The 24,037-nt window shown below is 49.8% G+C and overlaps 1 long non-coding RNA gene across 1 annotated transcript; it reads right to left on the minus strand.

The window, feature by feature from the left end:
- Positions 1 to 19,139: 19,139 nt before the first annotated feature.
- LOC109368945 lies at positions 19,140 to 23,777 on the minus strand. Its single transcript, XR_002117444.1, has 4 exons — positions 23,709 to 23,777; positions 23,350 to 23,500; positions 20,161 to 20,296; positions 19,140 to 19,841 (listed from the first exon to the last, which is right to left on the minus strand). It is a non-coding gene; the product is annotated as an uncharacterized LOC109368945 (long non-coding RNA).
- Between the last annotated feature and the right edge of the window lie 260 nt (positions 23,778 to 24,037).

A 24,037-nucleotide genomic window follows, 5' to 3' on the forward strand; every position in this document is an offset into this window, starting at 1 on the left:
ACCCAGCTCCCAGCCATGCCTGCTGGCTCAGTCCTCCAGTGTTTCCATGAATGCTTGCTTCTTATGCCCAGCTTCTTTCTCCCCAGCAGCAAGCCAGCCTGTCATACTGGGGCTGACGTGGGCCAGCAATGTGCAGAGCCCAGCAGCTCGCCCTGTGCTTACCCCGTGCTTGAGATGTATTCCCCAGCACATAGCCCAGCTCCTGGCCCATTCTGTGTCCTGAAGCTTCTGGCTCATTTGTGAAGCTCCTCTATTTTGCCTCCCTTCTGTGCCGCCTGTCCCTCTAAATTATACCCAATCATCCCCCCAGGGCAGGCTCCTGGTGCTAATACCCCGCAGATATTTGCAAGCTATCATCGTGTCCACAGTGAGTCATCAATAGGTTAAGCCCTTGCACTTAGCTCCTTTAATCTTTCCTTGTAAATCTTTCTCTTTGCACCTCTGCTTGTTTTCATTGCTCTTCCTGAACGTCTTCCAATCATGCCAGTGGCTTTCGGGTCATGGGCCTGAAAATGACCCTGGTGTCTCTACTTGGACCATAGGCAGAGCTGCCCAGGGCTGTGTTTGCACTCCCACATTCTATTGGCATCTTTCCAATGGTCGTCTCCCTTCTGCCGCTCGTGGCTGCACCCAACGGTGCTGACTCCAACACCACCTGAACCAACGTGGGCTGAGAACAAGATGATAAAATCCCCTTCTATTTATTCCCTTTGAAAAAATAGCCAGCCATTAGGCTCACAAGGCAGGAGGTAGCGACTCACGTTGAAAGTGGATCAGGATTCTTTCCCCCCACAGAAAGCCAAGACACTGCTGGGTATTTTGGGTTGGAAGCTGGAAGGGAGCTGATGGGGCCCATCTGTTGCTTTTCCCTTTGCGGATCAACTGTGTTTTCCCAAGCTGACCTTCATCTGCTATTTCAAACCCCAGGTCAGTGTTCCCATGGGCCCCATCCAGCTCCCATTGGGAACCAAACCGGGTGCTAAATATTTTGGTGTCATTTCGCTATGTGCTCCTGCCTTTACTACCACCTACAGGCTTCAGGAATGAAACAGCCTCTTCCCAGATCATTAACAGGGAGCTTAATTAAGAGCTGTCATAACACCAGGCATGACTGCTGGAAAATGGTGGCTGACTTTGCAGCCTGGTGATGGGGTCATGCTGTTCTCATTTCCCTGATGAGAACACCCTTTCTCTACCACTGACTCCAGCACTCCTATCCTAACCTGTCCCTCACTGTTTCCAAAGCCAAGCCCCACAAGAACCCCATTCCATGCCAATATTGAAGCACACACTCAGACCATGAGCACATGAGTTCCGCCACCACTCCCAGAGGACTTCAAAGGGTTGGGCCCACGTGCTTAAAGCAGAACAGGTGTTAAATAAGCTGCTGGATCAGGTCATCCGTCATCTGCCAGGCAGGGGGCACTGGATCTATCTGCTGATAATAAACTACTTTGCTACATTTGCACAGGCCCTTGCAACAGCCAATAAATCAGGCAAAACAGCTGCTGCTGAACTATGTGGAGACTTCGCCCTTCGATGCAAGTTTTCTGAAAAGCTTAGCCATGAGCCTGGGGCTGGAGGATGTAAGGCAGACCCTGAAAAGCAGAAGCATGGATGTAAGAGCAGGTGTTGACGGGAGCTGGACACCCATACAACCAGCGGGCTGGGCTGAGCCCCACACTGCCCTTGAACCATGCTGAAGCACCTGCACGTGGCTGGGGACATCCTGTCACCCACCGCACAAGGGCTCCTTGGGTCTGCCCAGCGTTTTAACCTGGACTTTAAAACATTTGGGGATCTGATGAGTGAGGAGAGATGATATGAGCTTGGGGAGAGGTCCTCAACCTGGCTGCTTAACAGCCTTGTGACTTGATCCAGTTTCTTCCCCGCTTCTTTAAAGGATTCCTTTCCTGTTCAACCAGCACCTTACTGGGCCCAGTTCCCCAGGAATAGGCTCTTCTGGGCCCTATTGCTCTGAGCCCACAAGGACAGGCTGTTGGAGGGATGGGAAATCAAGGGTGAGGAAAGCCTGTACACAAAAAGAAGAGGAGAAAGACCCATTTGAGAGGAAGACCCAAATGAGACACAACCAAATCTACAAGCTCTCTGAACGTACCATAGGGATAAAGGGTAACGTCATTCTCCATCAGCATTTTGCTCATAATCCCAGAGGCCAATTTCATAGAATTATGAAATCATTAAAGCTGGAAAAGATGCCAACCCTCACCATGCCCACTAACACATGTCCCTAAATGCTGCATCTCCACATTTCCTAAACAACTCCATAGGTGGTGATTCCACCACCTCCCTAGGCAGCTTGTTTCAGAGTCCAACCACTCTTTTGTAGAAGTTTTTCCTAACATCCAGCCTGAACCTCCCCTGGTGCAACTTAAGGCCATTACCATTTCTAATGCAGAGCAGAGCATCCCCTTGGCCAGGGTGATGCCAGCTCCCACTTTGCTCCCATATGCTCCAGACATTTCAAGCCACCACAAACCCAGAATCCATAGTCTGGTGCTCAGCTGTCACCTGCCTAACCCCATGGAGAAAGTCAACACAAGGCCCTTAGATTTGAAGGATAATCTTCACTCCATAAGAGATCTCACAGCCAATGCGTGAAATAAAGCCACCAGCAGAGAGAGAACATGCTGCACTACATCAATCTGTCAGGCAACAAGTGTGCTGTGTGGGCAGGGCTCGCTGCTTCCAACCTGGGCGAGCACATCCAGCAGCTGGAAGAAGCCTATTGGTGCATCTTTTGAGCTCAAGCCAGCACATCCTACAAAGCTCCTTCAGACCTTTGTCTTCTTTCCAGCTGCTTTTCTGCCTCCGTCCTCCCCGAAAAGAAAACAACGGGCTCTGAATCACTCCTATTCCTCCAGCAGCTGCAAGGAGAGTTTTTCTCCACTGCTCACCCATTTCTCCATGAGCATGACCATGGGTTAGTGCAAGGCTTTGCTCATGGAAGTGTTCAGGCTACAGCAGGGATGGAAACAGAGTGCTGTGGGGTTGGTGCTGTTGGTTAAAGGGCAAAGAAACCCACAACTGGGCAAGCTGCAAACTGTTCTCTGTGTTCAACTGTAGGACATGGAGAGGCACTGGGGCAGGTTGATAACCGGGGCAAAGTAGTGGGAGAACCACTAATGCCTGGGGCTGGAGTTTGCCATTTCTAGAGCTTCATAGAATCATAGAATCATAAAATTGTTAGGGTTGGAGAAGATCACAAAGATCATCTAGTCCTACCACCAAGCCGTCACTACCATGGCCACCAAACCATGTCCTAAGTGCCTTAGTTTCCCTTGCAGAAGGAACACAACTTCTCCTTCCTGCAGGAGGACCAGCGTGGGGGCTAGCAGAAGCAGAAGCCATGCAGGATGGTTTTAAAAGAAAACCAAGCAGGAACAAAATTTGGAGAAGATAAAAGGTGATAAATGTCCATCTCTTCCCCAAACTTTTCCTCTTAGCCTCTCGCTGAACCCAATTACCTTAAATAAAATGAATGTGCTGTGATACGACAGACTTTTCTCTTTGATTAAGGACTTCCCGGCCTCTTGCAGGTGATGCACACTATAACTCACGGTAAAGATGGCTGCATTTTATAACCAATGCATTGTGTGGAGTTTAGGGCTTTCTTCCCCTTTCTCCCCCCACTTCCCTGTCTCCTTGCTCTCCAGTTCAGACCGAACTGGGTTTAACTAGGCCTGAATAATTTAATAGAGTCATTATGCTCCTGTGTTTTCCCTTACTGTCAACTGTAAAATCCATACAGTAGCTTCGGGAAATGGGGCTAATTTGAATTGATAATAGGAGACTCTGGAAAAAGTCATCTATTGCCGTGCAATGGTGGAGCAGATGCATGCTAAATCTTGTATAATGAAAGAATATGCTGGTGTCAATTATGTAAGAAAACGACTTTACAGTGGTTTGAGGCGATGGGTTAGCATTCTGCTTGATATTATCACATAAAGAAACACCCATCAAAACTTCTCATAAATATGGAACGGCGAGTAAGATTACATTATAAATTTGAATGTTATGAATGTGTATGAGAGAGACAGATCGATGCAGGAAACCCACCTCTCATAACTGGAAGTGAAAAAGAGCCATATTTCAACATTTACGTTGATCTGGGAGGGCAGGATGGGATGGGGGCCGGAGTTTCCATAGTTCCCATAGCTGCTGTGATGGTGTTTGCCATGGACAGCACCGCTGGGCACTTGTCCCAAGGCAGTGGGAGTGTGATACTTTGAGATGAGGTGGTTGGAAGCTGGCATAGGTGCTGCAGGTGGATTTTTCTCTATGAAGATGATAACTGGGGAAACTGGGGAACCCAGAGGGAGAGGTATCAGCTCATGGCACAGCAGGAGGGGTGAGACAGAAAGGATTAGCAGAGTATCAGAGGGGATTTGCTTCCCAGCAGTTTCCCAGCACGTGCTGGAGGGAGGAGGTGCTGGGAGTGAGGGAATTCCAGGGCACAGACTCAACAAACAACAGAACTAAATTCAATTCCTCGTAAAATGCTGCAGCATTTGGATGTGGAGGAAAAAAGGAACCCGGGAACTCCAAATCCCCAGGCAACCCAATAGCCACCTGCGTCTCCTATAGACACTCCAGGGCAGGTGGAAAGGGAAGCAGACAGGCTCCTTGCATGAAACCCAGCTGATTGCTGAGCCCTGTTGTTTGCTCTGCCTGGGCTCCAGCTGGCTGCCCGCAGCCCCGACCCATCATGCGCTGTCAGCACCATGCACCCGAGCTCCTGGTGCAAATGTGAGGCAGGTGGAAGGCATCAATTTGCAGCTATTCCCTCTTGCTTCCCCAGATGTTGCTGCCCTCCGCAGCCGGGACAGCTGAGCGCATCCAACCCAGGGCCACCCGAGCTGCCACAGCCTTGTAGCATCAGCATGGAGAGACGTCCACGTGTAACCATGCGGCTGTTAAGGTGCAAAGGGCCAGCTGTGGGGTTGGGGCCATCTGACCCATCCTCAGCCATTTGGGCGGTCCCATGCTGTCCATCACTGGCTGCCCTTCTGCTGGTCATTGCCAGCCTTGGAGCCAAAGGAGCAGAAGAGAACGTGGCCTGCACCACTGCCACTCTACAAAAGCACCTTCAGCAGCAGGTTCTGATGCTCTAGCGAGGGTTCCTCTAGGAGTTGTGGGGATAGCATTGTTGTAGTTGGATTCACCCAAACTTACCCATACCATATGGTACCCCAGCATCACTCAGCATCCAAACCCACATCAGGCTGCAGAATCTGATGCAGAGATATTCATTTGCAATGTGCAGGTCTGCTGACAACTGCCTGGGAGACACAGCAGCCCTTCAGCCAAGCAAAAACTGCTCTTGACTCCTCTGGAAGATGCACACCAGAGCATGGGATGGGGTGAGGGCTCTGCATTGGGCCAGGAAAGATGCAAAGAGAAGAGTGAACTATGGGAACAGGCTGAATGAGGCCTGAATCCTTGGGGCGAGGTGTGTCTGGGGAAGGGACACAAAGACAGCAAAGCTCTGAAGGAGGAAAAGAGAAATATGACTGAGTAGTGCTGTCCTACTAATCACCCATAGAGAAATGACCCTGAAAACTCTGGTAGCCTCAAAGATGGGTGCCAAGATGCTCTTGCTAACACAACAACAGCAAGTACTCCCTTGGATAGGCTGAACAGAAAATCATAGAATCACAGAATCAAAGGATCATTAAGGCTGGAATGACCACTAAGACCATCAAATCCAACCACCAACCCATATCTGTAACCACTCTAGACCATGTCATTCAGTGTCACATGTACCCTTTTCTTGGACACCTCCAGGGACAGCGACTCCACCACCTCCCTGGGCAGCCTGTGCCAATGCCTCAACATTCTTTCTGAGAAAGAATTTTTCCTAATATCCAGCATGGTGCAGAAGGATGAAAATTCAGCTACCCACTGGGGTCAGGAACTGGAGCACATCCCAGCAGAGAAGCTGGCACACCTGGTGGAGAAGGGGATCCCAGAGTCAGCACCTCCATCAACAGCAATACATAAGAGGTACCCATCCTCAGCAGTTCCCCACTTCATGTGGGATACAAAACAAGAGTGGGGACAACTGCTTGGAATGCACCCAGCACAGCAGCCCCTGCTTGGGCTGAAATGGCTCTGCCTTACACAAGCAGTGACTTTGGATCACACCAAATCAATGCGGTGGCTGTTCCAACATCTCTTTGCTCTGATGGTTCCGAACCTGCTGCTTAATTCCCAGCCTACATTTCTTCCCTTCTGCTTTAGCCTTGTTTGCTCCAGTGCCAATGTCCTCTTTTAGCTTCAGCGGCTCTTCCCTGCTGTTAACCCCGTTGACGTATTTATGGATGGCAATCAGATCCCCTCTCAGCGGGTGTCATGCTGGGCTAAACAAGCCGAGCTCATTCAGCCTCCTCTCTCTAGAAGTGGTAAGAACATCACACACTGAGGCAGTGCAGCTGCTCCGCTTCCACAGCCTGGTGGGAGCACATCTGGGCCAGATTCATGCCATCCTAGTCCTATACCTCACCTGCTGCCATGGTCATGCAAGAAGTCAGGCAGGTGCTTGTCCCTCCCACCCCCCCTAGGATGAAGATGCCCCTACATGAGTCACCCTGAGCAAAAGCTACTTCTGTGAGCTTCTCTACAGACAGCCTAAAGCCTTGCTTGCTCCTGGACACCAAGGACTAATTGCCTACTGTGGATCAGTAGGCAATGGCTTATGAAGATGCCCCAGCTCTGGCTGGCTGGATTCACAGCTCGTGTAAGCCATGCAATGATGACAGGTTCTGTCGAACCAGCTGGTAAATCAATCTGGATCCCAGAACAGCCGCTTAATCTGACTCCAAAGAAATCCACTTGCTGATGGTTGTCCTTCTTGGTTGCTCATCCTTTGGGGTCTGAATTCTGCACCCATCATATGAGTTATGATGGTGATGATGATCCATGATGATCCTTCTCCTGCACTCTCCCCCAGCCTCAGCACAATTCCCTCTGGGTGCTCTTGGGTATGGCTCTTGGCTCTCATGAGAAGCAGTATGGTTTTGGTCAAGACATGACTTCTTGTCTTAACATTGAAAAAGTAGGATGCTTTTAAACCTTGAAATGAAAATGAAATTAATTAATCTGATCTGCAATGAGTGTTCCTTGAGGGCTTTCCTTTGCGGGTAGTTTGAGATCATTGAAAGAAGAGGAGGAACAAGATAGACATTTCTAATTAAGTATTGCACATCTGGAACTCTCAGACTTCCTTCTCCCCTCTGGATTTAGTCAACTTCTGCATTTTGCAGAGCTCTGATCAGCCCTTTGTTGTGCGTGGCGTTGTACGAGCTTTTAAAAATGGTAGTCCCAATGCCAGTCCAAATCCCACAGCTTCAGTTCTTACCTAGCCAAATGTTTCTCACGTATAAGTCTGGATTTACTCCTAGGAAGACGTTTCTTGCCATGTCTTTGTGCAGCATCCCTCCCCTGGTTTCCTCTGAATACCCTCTTGCTCAGCTGCAGACATACTGTATAACCCACAGATTTGTCAGTTGTGAAATAGAGATGGTAATTCCACCTTGCCTAAGCAGAATACTGTTTCATTAATTTTATCTCTTGATTTGCTGAAGTTAAATTCTTCTACGGGCTGGTTTAGATATATTTCCTATACTACAAAAAAGTGTTCCTGGCCACACAGTTCTTGCAACAGGGCTGCTATGACTTTTAGAGTTTTATTGGAATATGGCTCTGTTGTAACCCTCAAAAAGAAAAAAAAAATAGAGAAAGAGACTTTCAAATCTTAATTCCAACCGTGTTCAAGGCTTCATACTGTAAGCACATTAAGATAGAGATCTTTATCCCAGCTTTGTCTTTGTTCAGCTGGATGGACCAAGCCTAGAGTCTGCAGGGAGAGTGCCTGGCCAGCTGGGTTCCTTGCCACAGTTTGCCTCTTTCTCCTTGGTATTCGAGATTGGAAGGAGGACACGAGCTCCCCAGCCATTTGGAAAGCCCTCACAGTGGTTTGATGGCGTGGCTGGGAAGCGTTGGGCTGCTGGCTGCCCTGGGAGCCATGCCCACATGCCCTTCTCATGTACTGGGATATTTATAGCCACCAACGGCAGGAATTTGGCTGGGACACAGCCGGGGAGGATAACAAGTTTCTCTTTAGGAGGAATGTTCCACCCCAACCAGAGGAGTGAAGAACAATAAAAGATGATTGATTTCCTCACAGCCGTCCCCGAGCACAGCCCCGTACCCACGCCAAGAGGGCTGTAAGCAGCTCTGGCACATCTCACTCTGCATGGCCAACCCGAGGTGACAGCGTCCCATGGCCCCATAACCCACCTTAGCTCCCCAGGTCGGGAATCTTGCACCGCTTTCACCAGAGATGAGCTGGAACAGGAGGAGCAGAGGGAGGGAGGGCTTATAAGACCGTTTCCCTGGGCCTTCAGGCACTTTCTATTTACATTCTTCGGAGTAAATTACCAAGCCTTAGAAATTTACAGGGAAATCGCTTTGATTCTTAAACTATATGAATGAAGCTGCAGATGGAGAGAGTAATGGCTTAAATTTATTAGCGTGCATAAAATTGTTGATGCTAATTTTCAGCTGTACACTAAGCAAGCAGTCGATGGGATTAAACCAGATCCCTTATTTAAACAAACTCGCAAAATGTAATTTACATCTAGTTATTGTTCCCGACTCTTCTCAGACCCCTTCCCAAAGCTCCCTCTAATGTTGCCAGGTCTGCATTGCACCCATTCCCGTGGAAGAGATGCACACGGCATTTCTTTCAAGCGTAGAACAATGCAGGCTTAGCAAAGATCCACTCATTAGTTGCAGAGTGCCTGATCTCACTGGAGTCCAAAGGGACTGTCAGGATGAAAACTAATTGGATGGGAAGAATCTGGCCATCCTCAGCCTTAAGCAGTCACATGGATTAATCCCATAAGTGAATCTGTGCTCCAGTCAGGAAACAGTGGCATGGGATGAGGAATAGGGTGAGAAAGATGATCCAGGTTTCTGACAGCCACATGTAGAATCCTTATTCCCTGCCCTCTGGTGCCTCCCTATGAGAGGAGTCTGTGTTACAGAAATTCTGGGCGTCGCTGGAGGGTGGGAAGGCTGCAGAGGATAACAGGGCTGGCAGAGCACGTGGAAACACAGGGATCCCGTGGCAGCTGCTAATCCTGGCCCCTCTGGCTGTTAGGGCCCTGCCAGCCAGACCCATGTGCTGCCATCCCATGCCTGCTTGCAGCAGTGGGCATCCAGAAATGGCACCTGGGTGCAGGGGGGAGATAGGGCAGCATGGCTGGAGACAGGAGAGCAGAGGCATGCTGGAAATACCTGTGCTTGCAAGAAAAAGCTCTCTGTGCGGCACGACTTACTCTGATGAGAAATGGCTGTAGTGGAACTAAGTCAAGGAAAGGGAGAGGTGACCAAATCAGTGACGCTCACACACTCAGGATAGGGCTGCCCACAGACTTCCCTCTCTTGTGATAAGGCCAGAGCTGTCCTCAGATCCCCAGAAGCTTTTTTCCTGGTATTGGGACATACTGTAATTTAGCTGCTTCTGTGAGCTGTACTGTTTGGAATAATCATGGCTCTCCTGCATCTCTGCAGCAAGACAGATGCAGAGAGATGAAAGCAGGAGCAGAGGCTTGTCCTGCAGCCCATTCGCTTCTGAGCCATGATGGAGCTTTGCAAGGACAAGAAGGGGGTAAGGATGTGCAGAGGGCATCTGCAGCTTTCTCTGTCCAGAAAACACATCTGTGTTTGACTGCATCTTCTGCACCTCCTGGAGGGATCCTGCTGAGAACATCACTGCTTGGGACACCAAGAAGAGACTGAGGGGCCAATTCCACCCTGCCTGAGGGAGAGACACGGAGGTGAAGGCAGGCAGAAGGCATAGGAGCTGCTCCGATTGCTCCAGTGGAATCAGCCTTTGGCCTTGGGTAGCGAGTGAACAGGAGACCAAGAGCAGAGATGGAAAGCATCTGCAGCACCTCCCCTCCCACCACGCCACTGAGGGCTGATCAACCCCGTGTCACCTTACAAGCCACTTAATCCCTTCCGTCATGCTTCTCAAGGAAGGGGGTGTGCAGGCCGAGCCTTGGCTGCCACCAGCTGCCCCAAAGTCATACGCCGAGCGGCTGCGTATGACTTTGTGCGGGGGGACGTGACTGACACCTCAATGGTCCCCGCACCTGGGAATGGCCCGTCCCACAGCCGCAGCCCCAGCTGCCCTTTGATCTCAGCAGGCCAGAAGCCGGTCCTCCTCCGCTCCAGCTTTGGAGAGGATCATTCTGATTTTGTCTGGGCATCTCACATCCTGGCAGGTGTCAGTCTTGGCTTCCAAGATACCTCTGAGGGGGAGGTGGGAAAAGAGAGGATTGTAAAAATAAATCAAGTGTTGAAAACCCATGTGCGTGCCCACCCTTCCTCTCTCAGAGGAAGGGGCCTTGTTTGATCTCTAGAAGATTCTTCTGATAATGCCACCAGCCTTCCTACAGCATACACCTACTGCAGGAAATGTCACCCTCAGTGTTTCCAGATTTTACTGTAGACTGCCTTAAATACAAGGACACGAACATAAGTGCAAGGCAGGTCACCTTCCTCCCACCCCTGACCCATGCATTTTTTAGCTTTCTTTTGAGCCCCTTTAAGCAGCTAGCACCCACATATACCAGAGCGAGGAGTCCAGCAGTTTGGCTGTACACAGCACAAAGAATTTCTCTTCCCATTTTTAATCCTGCTGCTTCCACTTGGCAGCAGTTGTTGTATTGAAAGAAAGAGTGAATAATCACTCCTTAGTTCCCAGTTCAATAGCACTCACCTCCGTCACCCAGCCTGTCTCTAGTCTTTCACTGCCTGAAGGATCCCAGCTCCTGCTTGGTGGGGATACCACAGCATCCCTTTGACCATCCATATAGCCTTTTGCTGTTTCTCATCAAGTTCTGCTAGGTCCCTTTTGAGAGGAGAGACCAGAATGGCACTCTGGGGCTGACTGTTCTGCTTTGCTCGCAGCAGGTGGGACATCCAGAGGGCTGTGTGCCATTCTTGGCATCACACTGCAACAGAGATAAATGCTATGAAAATCCGACCTTGGGAGACAAATTGAAGGAATTGCATTTATTTTGCCCAAAAAAAGAAAAGAGCAGAAGGCAGCGAGAAAAATATTTTGGTATATAAGGTTTTCATACAAGGACACAGATGGATTGCTCTCTGTATTCAGTGGAGGTACAGGACAAGGAGAGCAAGGCTCCATTTGCAGCAGAGATGATTTAAGTTGGATGTTAGGAAGCTCCTTCAGCTCTAAACACACACAAACCCAGGAGCAAGCTGTCAGGAAAGGATGGAGCCTCTTTCACTGGCAGTATTATTTACAAGCAGTTGGGCACCCATCTGTTGGGAGGGTTTGAGGGGAGCTGCCTTGCAAGACTCTATCAGGGTCCCTCCAGCCTCACATTTCTTTCTCCATGTTCCCTCTGTCGAACCATTCGGCTCGGACAGACCGTGCCATCCGGGGGCTGGAATCACTCTGCCAAAGGGCCTGAGGGAATGAGCAGCACTAAGAGGAAATCTGTGCAAATCTATTATCTGGAGTCTCTGCCCAAGGCAGGGAGGGTCTCGGTATCAGGCACATCCCCAGTGGGAACTGCCTTCTCACCTCCCTCTGCTCCCCCAAAATGTCACTGCACTAATTACAGAGGAAATCGCAAAGGAAAACTTGCCAGGGGCAATGTGAATTTTGTTCTTGCAGCCCCACTGCCTTTTCTCTCTCACTTTTTTTATGGGACTTCTTGGAGCTCACAGACCACAGGCTGAAAGCCATTACTGACATTTTGTGGTCCTTGCCAGCATCATAGCATCTGGAGACAAGCTGATAATCATGGAATCATTAAGGTTGGAAAAGACCATGAAGATCATGAGTTCAACCCCAGCCCATCCCCACATTTCCACAGTTCTCAGACATCTCCAGGGACCTAACCTCCTCACCTGTATCACAGCTATTTGGGCAGCCACTCCTCAGCTGCCCAGGGAAGATGGGGTGGACAAACAATGAACCTTCTACTATCCAGTGGACCTCACTGAGGACATTATTTTTAATAGGACAGGTGCCAGCTCTGCCAAAATCTGCTGGTGCCCCTCTCCTTCTCCAGGTTTATTGGCACGGCCATTGCTGCACAGTCATTGCAGCGTGCTCCCCCTTCCTTCTCTCCTTGCTTATTCAAGGCATAATCACAAAGCAACCCATCTTTTTGCACTTGTAAACGCATTTTACAGAGTTGTAAATGTTCTTATTGATTCTTCAGCCTTATTATCCTCGCTGCTCAGCTAAGAATTAACTTCCATTTGAGGATAAATTATTAATCAGCCTTCCCCAGGTCTATTTCATAATCATTTCCACCATCCTCGCTGTCACATAAGAAGGATTTGCATATTTATTCAGCCACTTTTCCCCAGAACAGTATGCAGAAGTCCATGTTACCTGCAGTCTCTTAAATCACTTTCCCTACCTTATAAAAGCACTGCTTTCAGAGTGAGCAGGCCCAGCACAGTGCAGTCCAAGTCCTTCTGATTCATTTACTTTGTTGCATGTTTTTTGCAGGCTAATCCTTTTCTTTTTCACTTCTCTGCTTTCTCATTGCTTATTTATGACACCCTGTAGGGTAAAACTGTGTGGTTTGTTCAACAACCCATAACAAAAATACACAAGCTTCCAGCCTTGTACTGACTGTCTCCAGTCCCCAGCCCAGCTTGCACAGGAGAGCATGTTGAGCTGCAATTTTGGCTTTGGGCTCTGTCTTCCCAAGACGGTCAGAGATGAGCAGACTGTGTGCCCTACTCAATGCATGGCTGTCTTTCTGGGGTACAAGGTTGAAGCAATTTGGGAATGGTAGGGAGAGAAGGGAGTGGAAGCACGGTGAAGCTAATGGCACCCATCTAGAAATGGCCATAGTAAGTGGGAGGGAGCAACATTAAGCAGTTTTGTCTTAAGCAGCATGAAGGAGGCCACACTCCTTTGGCAAAACTCCGAGTGCAGTGGGCAAGTGAGCAAGAAGGTTTACCTAACGCTGCCTTCCTTCTTGAGCCACCTCCATCATGGCTCCCACAGGGCTTCCATGTGACAAGCAAGTGCACAGGCCAATTCCTTCCAGCAGATGGTAGCAGGATCATATGTGGGTATCCACACTGGGACCCCCAGCCAGACACCACATCATCTCATCACATCATATCGTATCACATCACATCATAGCAAAGCCGATGCCCAGGGAGAATGGATATCAGGAGAGCTGGGGAACCACAGCCCTCCCTTGGTGCTCAGGCCATGCACACCATGTGCTTAACAAAGCACTCATTGTTCCTGCAGGGAATTCATATACAAAATGGCTGGGGGCCGCACTTGGCCATGGCTATGACCAGTTGGGTGCACTGGCCAAAATGGCACACTGGCACAAGCCAAGATGGCAGCCATAGCAACAGGCAAACTGGCAGCCAAGGTGCAAGTCAAGCTGACCACCATGGTGCTCGGCAGGAACTGATGTACAGCCCTGCTTAAAGTCAGCCCTGTTGTCCTCAAGTTCCACACGCACATGTGGCACCAAGGGACATAGTTAATGGGCTATATTGGTGATAGATGGATGGTTGTACTAGATAATCTTAGATGTCTTTTCCAACCTTAATGATTCTATGATTCTATTATTCTAAGTTGTGTTTGGAGCACAGCTCTTTCCTCTCAGACCTCATACCCTATTCTCTCTAAAGTTGACAGAGTTACAGGCCACGTCTCTCCCAAAACCCCACAGGCCCAGCTCCTCTTACCGTGTCCCTCCTCGGTTCTCCTGTCTCCTGCATATATTCCCAGCTCTTGGCACAAGGACACTGCAGAGAAATTTCCATGTCATTTTTTTTCCCTCTTGCTCTAAGAGAGAAGATTTAGCTCTTGTGATTGCAGAGAAAGCTGGAAAATATGATGTGAGTACAACGGGAAGAGACTGATCAATAGAAATCAAACACAGCCATTAAACAAGCGGCTGAACAGAAGGACCCGCGTGGCTGAGCTGAGCATGGGTTCATTTCACAAGCAGAGACAAAAGCAATCCTTCTTGAAGCTTATGCAAGGTGAGAGTCAGGCAAGCAGATCCACCAGGAGAGTGGATGGAAGGAAAGGCAGGGAGCTGTAAAAGAAGCAGCTGGGAGATGAGCAGAAAGTGAAGACCAGTAAAATCCTGCTGGGTACATTAATGAGCAACATTGGATTGGAAGTAATTGCTTGGTAAGCCTCTTAACAAGCAGATTAGTATGCCATGGCATCCACAACTCTGTGAGGAAGTGCATCGAGGATGGTAGGTCAACAGTAAACCATCATCAGCTTTACTGGGAATAGCTAGGTATATGCACTAAAACATATGTTTATGTGTATACATACATATGTAGAGGATGAGAGAATCGTAGCATCATTAAGATTGGAAGACCACCAAGGTCATCAAATCCAACCACCAGGCCATGCCTCTCCAGACCATGTAACTCAGTACCATATCTACCCTTGCCTTGAATGACTCCAGAGACTGTGACCCCATCACTTCCCTAGGCAGCCTGTGTCAGTGCCTCACCACTCTTCCTGAGAATCACATCTGTGATTCTTTCTCCTCCTTAAAAACTCTTGAAACTTTTGGATAGCCTCCAAAGATTCTGACAGAAGGGATGTGACATTCTGGCAGGATTTAGGAATATACATACTTGGGAAAAGAAGGTCCTGCTCCCATTACCGTACCTGCTTTATGAGACCCCAGCTTTGATCCCGATAGTGGGGTTTGCACGTGTTGGATGCTGGAGGATGGAGAGAGTAAGACACAGAGCTGCATGTGGCACTTACAGATCTGCACCATATGCTCCATCCCACTGCAGGCCCGGGCTCTTCTCTGAATCAGCTCCCAGCCTGTCTCAACATGAGGTTAAACCCTCACTAGGGAGCAGGAAGGCAGAAAAGCAGCAGATGGAACCAATCAATTTGCCACCCAAAAAGTGATCAGTTGGTGGAGACTCCTCTCCATTCAAAGGCAGAGTGGGAACATGCAGGAAAGATCAGTGGGCAGCCCATCATAAACCCTGAATGTATTTCCAGCCATAAAATGCTTGACATGCCTTCAGAGAGGCTGTTGAAATCCTTGATTTGCAGCTGGCACTCATTTTCCATCACAGGTAGTAAAAAGACTCGGCCACAGTGGGGTCTGTTGCCATCCCCCAGCCCACTGGGACACACACACCTCCTCCTGCTTCCTTCCCAGGGCTCTCCTTTCCATTCAAACGTGGATCTGGACCCGGGACTGAGATATAATGAGCAGGAACAGCAATTTCAGGAAGTGGTCGGGCCCTGTAAATCCTAGCAGGGGCTTCCTTTGTCTGAGGAGCCATCCGGGGCGCGGGACATGTGCGGGCTGAAGTCACGGCTGTTAGGAAGGTATTTGTTCTTTGGGCCCCCGTGGGCAAACTGGGTTGTGGTAACATCCCTCGAGTCGGGATCTGGTTGCAGCAATAAAGTTGGGCGGGTTGGGTTCCTGGCTGGGCAGGAAGGAGCCATTGATCAATGCCACCCGTCCTTCCCACCTTCCTCCAGCCCCAGGGTTGATGTAAGGGATACCGGGAGGAGTGGGAAGGAAAGCTAGAATGGTGAGGAGCAGAGGGTGGCATGGCCAGGGCAAGGACATGGGGAGGTTAAGCACCAACTGAGTCGAGAACAGCACCACAAATATTTCCAGATCAGGACTGCAGGTGGATGCAGTTCAGTCTGCAGCCATGCAAATGCATCTGCAACAATAACAAGGACGGGAGGAAGAGGGTTTTAGAGCTTCTCCATCCATTTGCTCACAGGACATCCCAAATGAGCTCACATCCCCCAGTTGCCCAGGCTGCAGCATCTCTGTGCCTCATAACGCCTCAGCAAACAGTGCTGGATGCTGATGGGAGTGCTCAGCCATGCCCTGTCTGCTGGATGCATGCACCCAATGCACCAGCATCATATCTGTGAGCATCCTTCAAGTGGAGCTGAGAGAAATTCAGATGCAGTTCTTTATCCTATGGGGCTGGAGGGACAAAAGGGGACCCCAGTCCAGGACAGAAAATAAGGTAATGCTGTGGAAAACTAACTCTGCTGCTGAGATCATTGGTGGATATACTTGTGCTCCCAGTGGGGAAAGCTTTGGCATGCGGCCTGGGACACAGCACCTCTGACAGCTATTAAAGCTTCATCAGTTTTGATCCCAACCAGATATAATGACTATAATGAGACTGATATTACTAATACAGCTAACCATTGTGGTGATACTAATAAAACAATATTGTGCTCCTCCATCCAAGGAGCTCAGCGCTTTTAAAGGAGTTTTAGTCTCATGGCATCCATCCCACTTCAGGAAAGCTTATTTAGACAGCAGCAAAGCCTCCTCGCCAGATTTGTGCGGCATAGCCGCCTCCAAGGTGGAGCACAGCAGCTATTTATGAGCAAGCAATAACCATCCACTGCAATCTGGGCTAGGCAATGAATGCAAATACCACATCCAGGGCAATTGTAGGGGTTAGAGAGAAGATAATGTACCAGGACACTCTGCTAGGCTTTTAGGAGATGCGTTTGGGGATATTTTTGCAGAGCTCAGATCCATCACCAAGAACTCATGGCTCCTGCAGGCTCTGAGGAACACAGAACTAGTTAGCAGCATTGGTGTGAGTGGGTCCAAGGGGTCATGCTGGGAAATGGCACGTTGTCAGAAACGTCATTTCAGCTGCATTTCATTGCCTTTTTCTTCAAATAAAAAATTTCAGAAGGAAATGAAGCCAATGCACTGTTTCACTGTGATTTGAATTCTTTTGCCTACTGTTTTTTAAAGCAGCCCTTCACCATACCTCAAGCTCCTCATCATGTTCCAATGCATCATTCACAGCTGAAAACCATCATCCCTCTGCTTTTGTGGCACACCATAGGTACTCAGTGTCCACTTTACTCAAAAAGATGCACAATGGCAAAATGAAAACACAATGACTTTCAGCATGATGGGGAGAGGAGGGCTGAGGGATCCTGTCCTACCTCTGCCTCCCCACTGCCTAGGGAAGAACAGGAGCTCACCTGGTACCCTGGAGACAAATTTCCAGTGGGGAAGTGGCTGCCACCACATGTCAGGAGTGATTTGCTCAGTGAGAGAGATGAGCACCTCCAGCACTGACATCAGGGGACAGGCAGAGGAGAGTGTGAAAAAGCTCGTGCTGGGCAGCAGGACTGCGTGGTAGGGTGAGACCCTGGGCTGGGGGAGTACCCAGAGCTCTGTGCTGGGGACAGCTGAGCTCATAGATGGCTCATGGGGCTGCCTGATGCTGTGCTGAATGCCTTCAACAAAACTCGCTCCATCTGAGATAACTGTTGAAGAGCTGTTAGTGCAAAGCTGAGTCCCTGCACGTCCTGTGCAACCAACTGGATGTGCTCAGGATCACGATGTGTCAACCAAGCTCATCTGCTGTGCTGGCTGCCCCACAGTCTTCCTCTGAGCTCACCATGGAACAGGAGGGTGGGCTGCATGATGCTGACCCCCTGACATCCCATTCCAGGCTTGTCAAGCTGAAAACATTTCCTATTCTTTAAAGTGTTTTTCCAGTGTGAATTCAGTACTGGTAAAAAACAATGGACAGCAACACATGAAGCTATTAGATTCTACAGCAATAACACTAACGCCCTGTTATTTGCAAGGCCAGCTATGCAGTGGTCAATTCCCATGCAGTTCCCAAGCAGAAGCCAGCTGCAATGCACACTGCACGTGTGTGCATGCACAGCAATGGCTCACCTCAGCACACCGAATTGTCACCAGCCCTCAAGGTCCTTCCCTGACCGCTCTGGCTCAGCAGTTTCCCAGGGCCAGGATGCCAGCTGCAAATTGCTTTCAAGGGCTGGACTGCCACCAAGCACAGCCCAAAGCCTGGCATCACTGCATGTCCTACAGGATCACAGGTGTATTTTTGCTTCCCATACAGACAACCGCTTCAAGGCCTATTCCTCTTCAAGAATACTCTTCATGGGGAATGGGCCTTTGGGTAATATCCCCTTCTTGGGATCTATTCTCTCCTTTAAGATCTGGATGCTCTCCAGAGCCCTTTCAATATATCCCATTCTCCTCTGCCCTCTCATCATCAAAGCATTTTTGCCATCTGCTCATATTTATTGCCTTCGGGAATAACTCCCTTTTTATTTTTAGATTCCAGGGGCAAAATGTGGTCAGGCAGCAGTGGCTGGGGGTTAGAGCTTCTTGAACCTCCACCTCACAAAGATACTCAAAGCGTGGAAGAAAAACCCCAACGCAACAACCCCCAAACAGGCAAATAGACACCAGAAATTCTGCAGAGGCAGTGTGGTATCGGCACCACCTTGCTGAAGCCCCACTCTGCCCCTCTGCACATGGTCCTCGCGGCTTGCCCGTGTCTCCTTGCCTCTATTTATACTAAAGCCCTTGCAGAATAAAACATCCATGTAAAATCCAATTTCCTCTGAATCTCTCTCGGAGACGAGGCCCCGAGATTGAGTAGATAACCTCTGCAGTAATTGCCTGAACCACTCCTGTTTGCTGGAAAGGTGAGATCCATTTTTCAATTATCTATCTGCAGTGACAGCAGCGAGCAACGGAGCTAAGAGGAAGGAGAGAGAGAGGGAGAGGGAGAGGAAATCCAGCCAACAAGAGCCGTCTGTGTCAATCCTGGCAAACGGGAGGTACGATAGATGTGGTCACAGTTCCTGCCATCAATATCCTCTAATATAAATGTCAGCGATGCCATTTTACCCACAGTCATTTCCCACAATGCTGATTACATTATCGTATAATAGAGGGGCGCCAGCCGCACCGCTTTCTCTCCTAACCCTCCTCGCGGTAATGTGTCAATAGCCTGCCTCCATGAAACAAGTCAATTTTCTGCAGGCTTGGCAGCGGAATAAATCTGCCGACTATCTAGAGAGCTGGAGATATTTATACACACCGCGTCCTCTCGCTCTCTTTTGCCCTCCCCCTCCCCGCGCGTGCAAGCATAGATGTGTGTCCTCAGCAGAATTGAGTGATTTTCAGCCCAGACTCAATAAGAAGAGAATTTAGGGCAGTCCTACAGCTTGGCTTCCAGTAACAGCCCTACACGTTTATTTCTTTAGCTTAACAGGAAAGAGAGAATTATGTTTAGATTTATATGACAAGGGCAGTTCTACCAAAACGCTGCGATAAGCACCATGGAAGGGGGAGGAAGGTGGCAAAACCCAGGCAGGCCGGTGGCAGAGAGGGATTGCAACACCTCACAGGTCACAGCAGGGTTCCTCTGGGAGCCGGAAAAGCAGCTCTTATTTTAACCGACAGCTCTGCTTTCAGTGCATGTCCAAAGCACACAGCAGTGGAAGGAGGAGGGAGGCATGGGCTGCTCCATCCATGCTGATGAATGAGGGTGGAGGTGTCTGGCTCAGCTCCCTCAGCTCCTGCAGGCAGAGTGCTCAGTGGGGACAACACGCCATGCCCACCTTCAGGTGCCCATTCTCCTTGGGCTGTCCCCAGAAGACAACTATTACAACTACTTCTTGCCATGCCTGGCAAGACCAAGAGCAAATAGAAACCTGCCTTCAGATTCCCGGGCTCTGTTTTGGTTTGTTTTGTCTTTATTAAAGACTTGCAAACATTCCATCTGTTTTCATCAGAGTTTTGTGCAAGAGGCAAATAATGCTAGGATCATTGCTTTTGACTGGATGGCTCCTACCTCCTACTCCAGAGCACAGCAGTTTCTGGGCAGGGAACCGGCATGTCCTCCACCAGCAAGTTCACCACCTCCCACCAACCGATGGAGAAAGCTCCATCCTGGAAGACACCAAAGATGAACAGTGCGCAGTGAAACCCATGGCTCCATCACACCAATCCCACTCTCTGACCTGGTTCAGCTTTATCTGACCAGGCTGCAAGTAGTCAGCCCCTGCCAGTGAGAGAGGACTATGCTAGAGGTAGCTCAGAATGAACTGGCACCACAGTCTCAAGTGCAAAGAACCCTCAATTCCAATTCTTTCTCCGTGCTATCTTTGTCTGGGAGAAAATTTGTATTCATCCTGAGCTGGGTAAGGCCCTACCCACGTGCAGAAGGGAGAGAGATGCAAGAAAAACAACTGAAGTGGAAGGAACTCACAGCTGCCTCATCCAAGAGCCATCAGGGGCCTTCCTCTTGACACCATTAGCCTTCAGATGATCCCAGGATTTGGAGACATGCTCTGGATCACAGCCTTCCTAGAGTCAGGGGGATTGGGTCTCTTCAACTGCCAAGGCTGGAGACAAACCACAAAGAAGAAAGTGCATTAAGAAACACTTCTTCAGAATGAGGAAGTGGGGACTGACTCCAAAGCTCCGATTCAGATCTTTGTCTGCATATGTGGTGTGTCATTAAGGGAGAAAAGCTGGCAGCCAACTCCAGTCACTTACTACTGCACTGGCAGGCAAGACAAATGCAGAGCATAAGATAAATGAGCCACTTCCAAGAGCGAGAAAGTCAATACTATAGAGACCTTCAAACTGGAGGCAGGGGAGCAGCTTGCAGTTCAGCTCGCTGGTGCAGACAGAAAGACAGCTCTGCATGCTGTGAGCCCTTTGGAATGGTACACCCCAAAAGGATACGGGGTGGGTTTGGGCTGAGGTTCACCAGGAGGGATGGCTCATGCACCATCTGTGTTATGGGGGCTCCTGAAGGCAATCAGAGCCTTGCTGAGCATCATATTACCAGAAGAGAAGCTCAGTCCAGCTTCCAATGGGACCACAAGGAACGAGATGAAAAAGAAGATGGTCCTAAACACCGGAAGAATGGTAACCACTCACTGCAGCAGCACAGAGATGGGATCGAACATGGCCCTGTGCTCACGCACGTGCTCTGTCCGACAGCTGAATGAAATGCAAACTGATCCACCCGAGGAAAGAAAGGAGACATTGCCCTGCTTTTTTCAATTACATCCAGGTCCAAGGTCAGCGACCCCTTCCCTCCTGCACTGCAGTATCTTGTCACACAAAACCCAGAGAGAAAGGGAATGTGATAAAGATGAAAGTGATGTGGCAGGCTCATATGTGAAAACAATCACCCTTCAATTAAGTGTGATTGATTTCCCAAATCAGAGATGCATCCACCTTCCAACAAATAGATATCAGCAAGGGGCAGATGCTGGGGAATTCAGCATACATATATCAGGGTTGGCAAAGGAACGCGCCATGCTTTGGGGCAGACTGGGTGCTCCCACTCTGGTCACCAGAACTGCCGTAGCACCCATCAGCGGCACTGCTCTAACCGTGAACGTGGAACTTACTGCTCTCCTGGTACTTGGCTCTCAGCTCTGCCAAGAGCACCCACTATCGTGGCATCTGGTCACAGCATTCCCCCCAGTCCTATGCATTCCTCAGCAACGGGCAAGGGCAGAACTGGCAGCACTAGGGAGGTGTTGAGATAGGAGAGGGGAAAGCAGCACTGCAGACCTTGCACAGTTTGTGGCAGGAGAGCATCTCCCATAGCTCAGTCTGGGCTGTTGTCCCATTTTCTCTCCCCCATCAAATTCAGCCTAATACCCCACGCCTCTTCCAGGCCCTGAGAAGGAAGGATTTCAGATAAAAGCCTGCACTTGATCCTCCCTTCCTTCCCATAGAGAGCACCTCATGTTTGCAGCAGTCATTTTCACATTAATGGCAGCATATGTTTGCATCGATTCCCACCTGCAGGGCTATGTGTGTGTGCCTGCACGGCCGGCGGCCCCACGTGTGGGTGCACCAGGTGCTCGCTGTCAGGCAGCACAAAAAGAAGCATCAGCACTCAGTGCCAGGGGGCCACGCAGGCAGCCCACTCCCTCCCCCCCACCCTCACCCCCTCCCAGCAGCCCAGCACTTCCATCCAGCATCCCATCCATTGCAGCATTCTCATGTCAGCGCATGAGATCTCCTTCCCTTCTCCTCTGCCCAAATCCCATGCACCCTGACTGCAGGCTCTTCACTGTCCTTGCTCACGACGAGCTCAAATAATCCTTGTAGTAGACAGATGTTGTGGAGACCCCTTCTGCTGGAGCATCCTCTGGAGGCAGCTCTCAACCCCCCCATGCAAAGCCCTATCATGTCCCAAACCAGCAGTAAGGTCATCTGCTCAGTCCCCACCCCCAGATCACAATTAGCTGCAGCCTGCTAACTCCTTTTGCACCTTCTCCCATGCTGAGAAGTCACAGGGCTAGCCTGCAAGTATGCAATCCCAAATGACATCCCCCTGCTTTCAGGAGGAGGAGAGAGCCCTGGCCCCAGCACCCATCCCTGTGCTCAGCACTCACTCACTCCACCTACACAGCACTGGGCATCCTCCTCCTGCCTCTGCCCTCTCTGGCACACTGAGAACGCCGAAGCTCTGACAAGAGTGAGGACCAGCAGTGGCTGCACATCTCAGTGCCCCAGGACCAGACATCCCTGCAACAACACCAGACACTGCAGATGGGAATCCTGACCCTGCCTCCTAGTTCTCTCCCAACCAGGGAATTCCCCAGTTCATGGATGCACTCAAACTTTTGTCAGCAAAACTTTCCACAGAGGAGACCGGGGCCTTCATCTTTTTTTCTGCTCCATTTCTCCTGCCTCTGAAATGGGAGTCGCTGTGTTTCTTTCAGCTGTGCTGCGCATCCATCTTGTCTGCTTAGATGCTGACCCGCCAGGCGCCCTGCAGACACGCTGTGGCTCCAGCAGCAGGGCTGGCGGCTCCCCAGGGGGTTGTGGGCATTGCTGCAATCACAGCCAACTCGTGGAGAATAAGAATTAGCAGTGATCCTATGCAGACTGAGAAGGATCCTTAGGGGACACAGCTGGGGTGAATGGAAGGAGCAAGCCTGTAGGTGCTGCTGCAGCTCAGGTGCACAGCAGCAAGCCTCCTCCTCCCAATGAGGGCTGGAGAATGATCCTACGCTCTGCTTCCATACCTGCCAAAAGATTGGAAGCAGCCAGAGCAGAGATGCAAGGGTGCCTTGCATGAGCCCTGCAGGGCATTGCTGCCTTTAAACCCACCAACTCAAAAACATATATAGAAACCTCCCATGCCAAGCACCTTCCCCCAGTGTCCCCACATCACGTGCTCCCAAGCCCACTCCTCCTGCAATAGCAGGGATGTGGGGATGGAGGGCTTAATTAATCAGTTAATAATCCCAAATATTCTAACTCTCTGTATCCTCACTGTGCAGTAGTTTAGTAGTTCTTTTCATTAGCAGAAGTTTTAGTTTGGGTTTGAACATGGATCATTTGCTCATTCCCTAAGACAAACATGAAACATAGCCACATTACTGAAAGTATGTGAATGAGCATTCATACACATGCATACCATTGCCCTCTGTGTAGGAGCAGCCTGTGCTCAGGATTCACTGTGCCCTTCTGCTCCTCAGCACCAGACATCATGAGGCTGAAGTCAGGCAGCGTAATTCCTTCATTCTCTCAGCATTTTTCAAGCCATCCCAAATGCACAGAGATGCAAGCTGGAAGACAGAAGGAGAGGAAGTTGACCTTCTCCTTGTGGGTAACATCTACAACATAGAGGCACACACCATATCTCATCTCCTGCCAGGTTGCAACACCTGAATGCTTTTTACAGAACTTCAAATTCTGCTTCTACCCCTACACTGTGCCAGAGCTGCTATCCTCAGCCCTTGAGTTCCTTCCCAAAACCAGCCCAACAAAAATAACCTGAGATGGAACCAACACCACCCAGCTCCAGGTCTTTGTGAAAAGGCTATACACACTCCCCCAAGCACCCCAGCAGTGCTTGGCACACCGCTGTTCCCTGGGTTTTTATAGTGCCACTTGGCTCTAGTAGTGAGGCCTCACCCAATTGCCTTCCACCCCAGTTCAATTAACAGCTCCACCTGGTGAGCACCAACACCTGCAGTTCATCATCCCCTCCCCTCCTCCTGTCTGCATCTCCCTAAGTCCTATGTCCTAAAATTTAGCCCCACACCTCCCAGTGAAGCTTGGTCCAAAAGCCATGACATAGCACAGGACATGACTGAGGGATG

This window comes from Meleagris gallopavo, chromosome 8 (genome assembly GCF_000146605.3).
Source record: "Meleagris gallopavo isolate NT-WF06-2002-E0010 breed Aviagen turkey brand Nicholas breeding stock chromosome 8, Turkey_5.1, whole genome shotgun sequence".
Classification (NCBI taxonomy): Eukaryota; Metazoa; Chordata; class Aves; order Galliformes; family Phasianidae; genus Meleagris; species Meleagris gallopavo.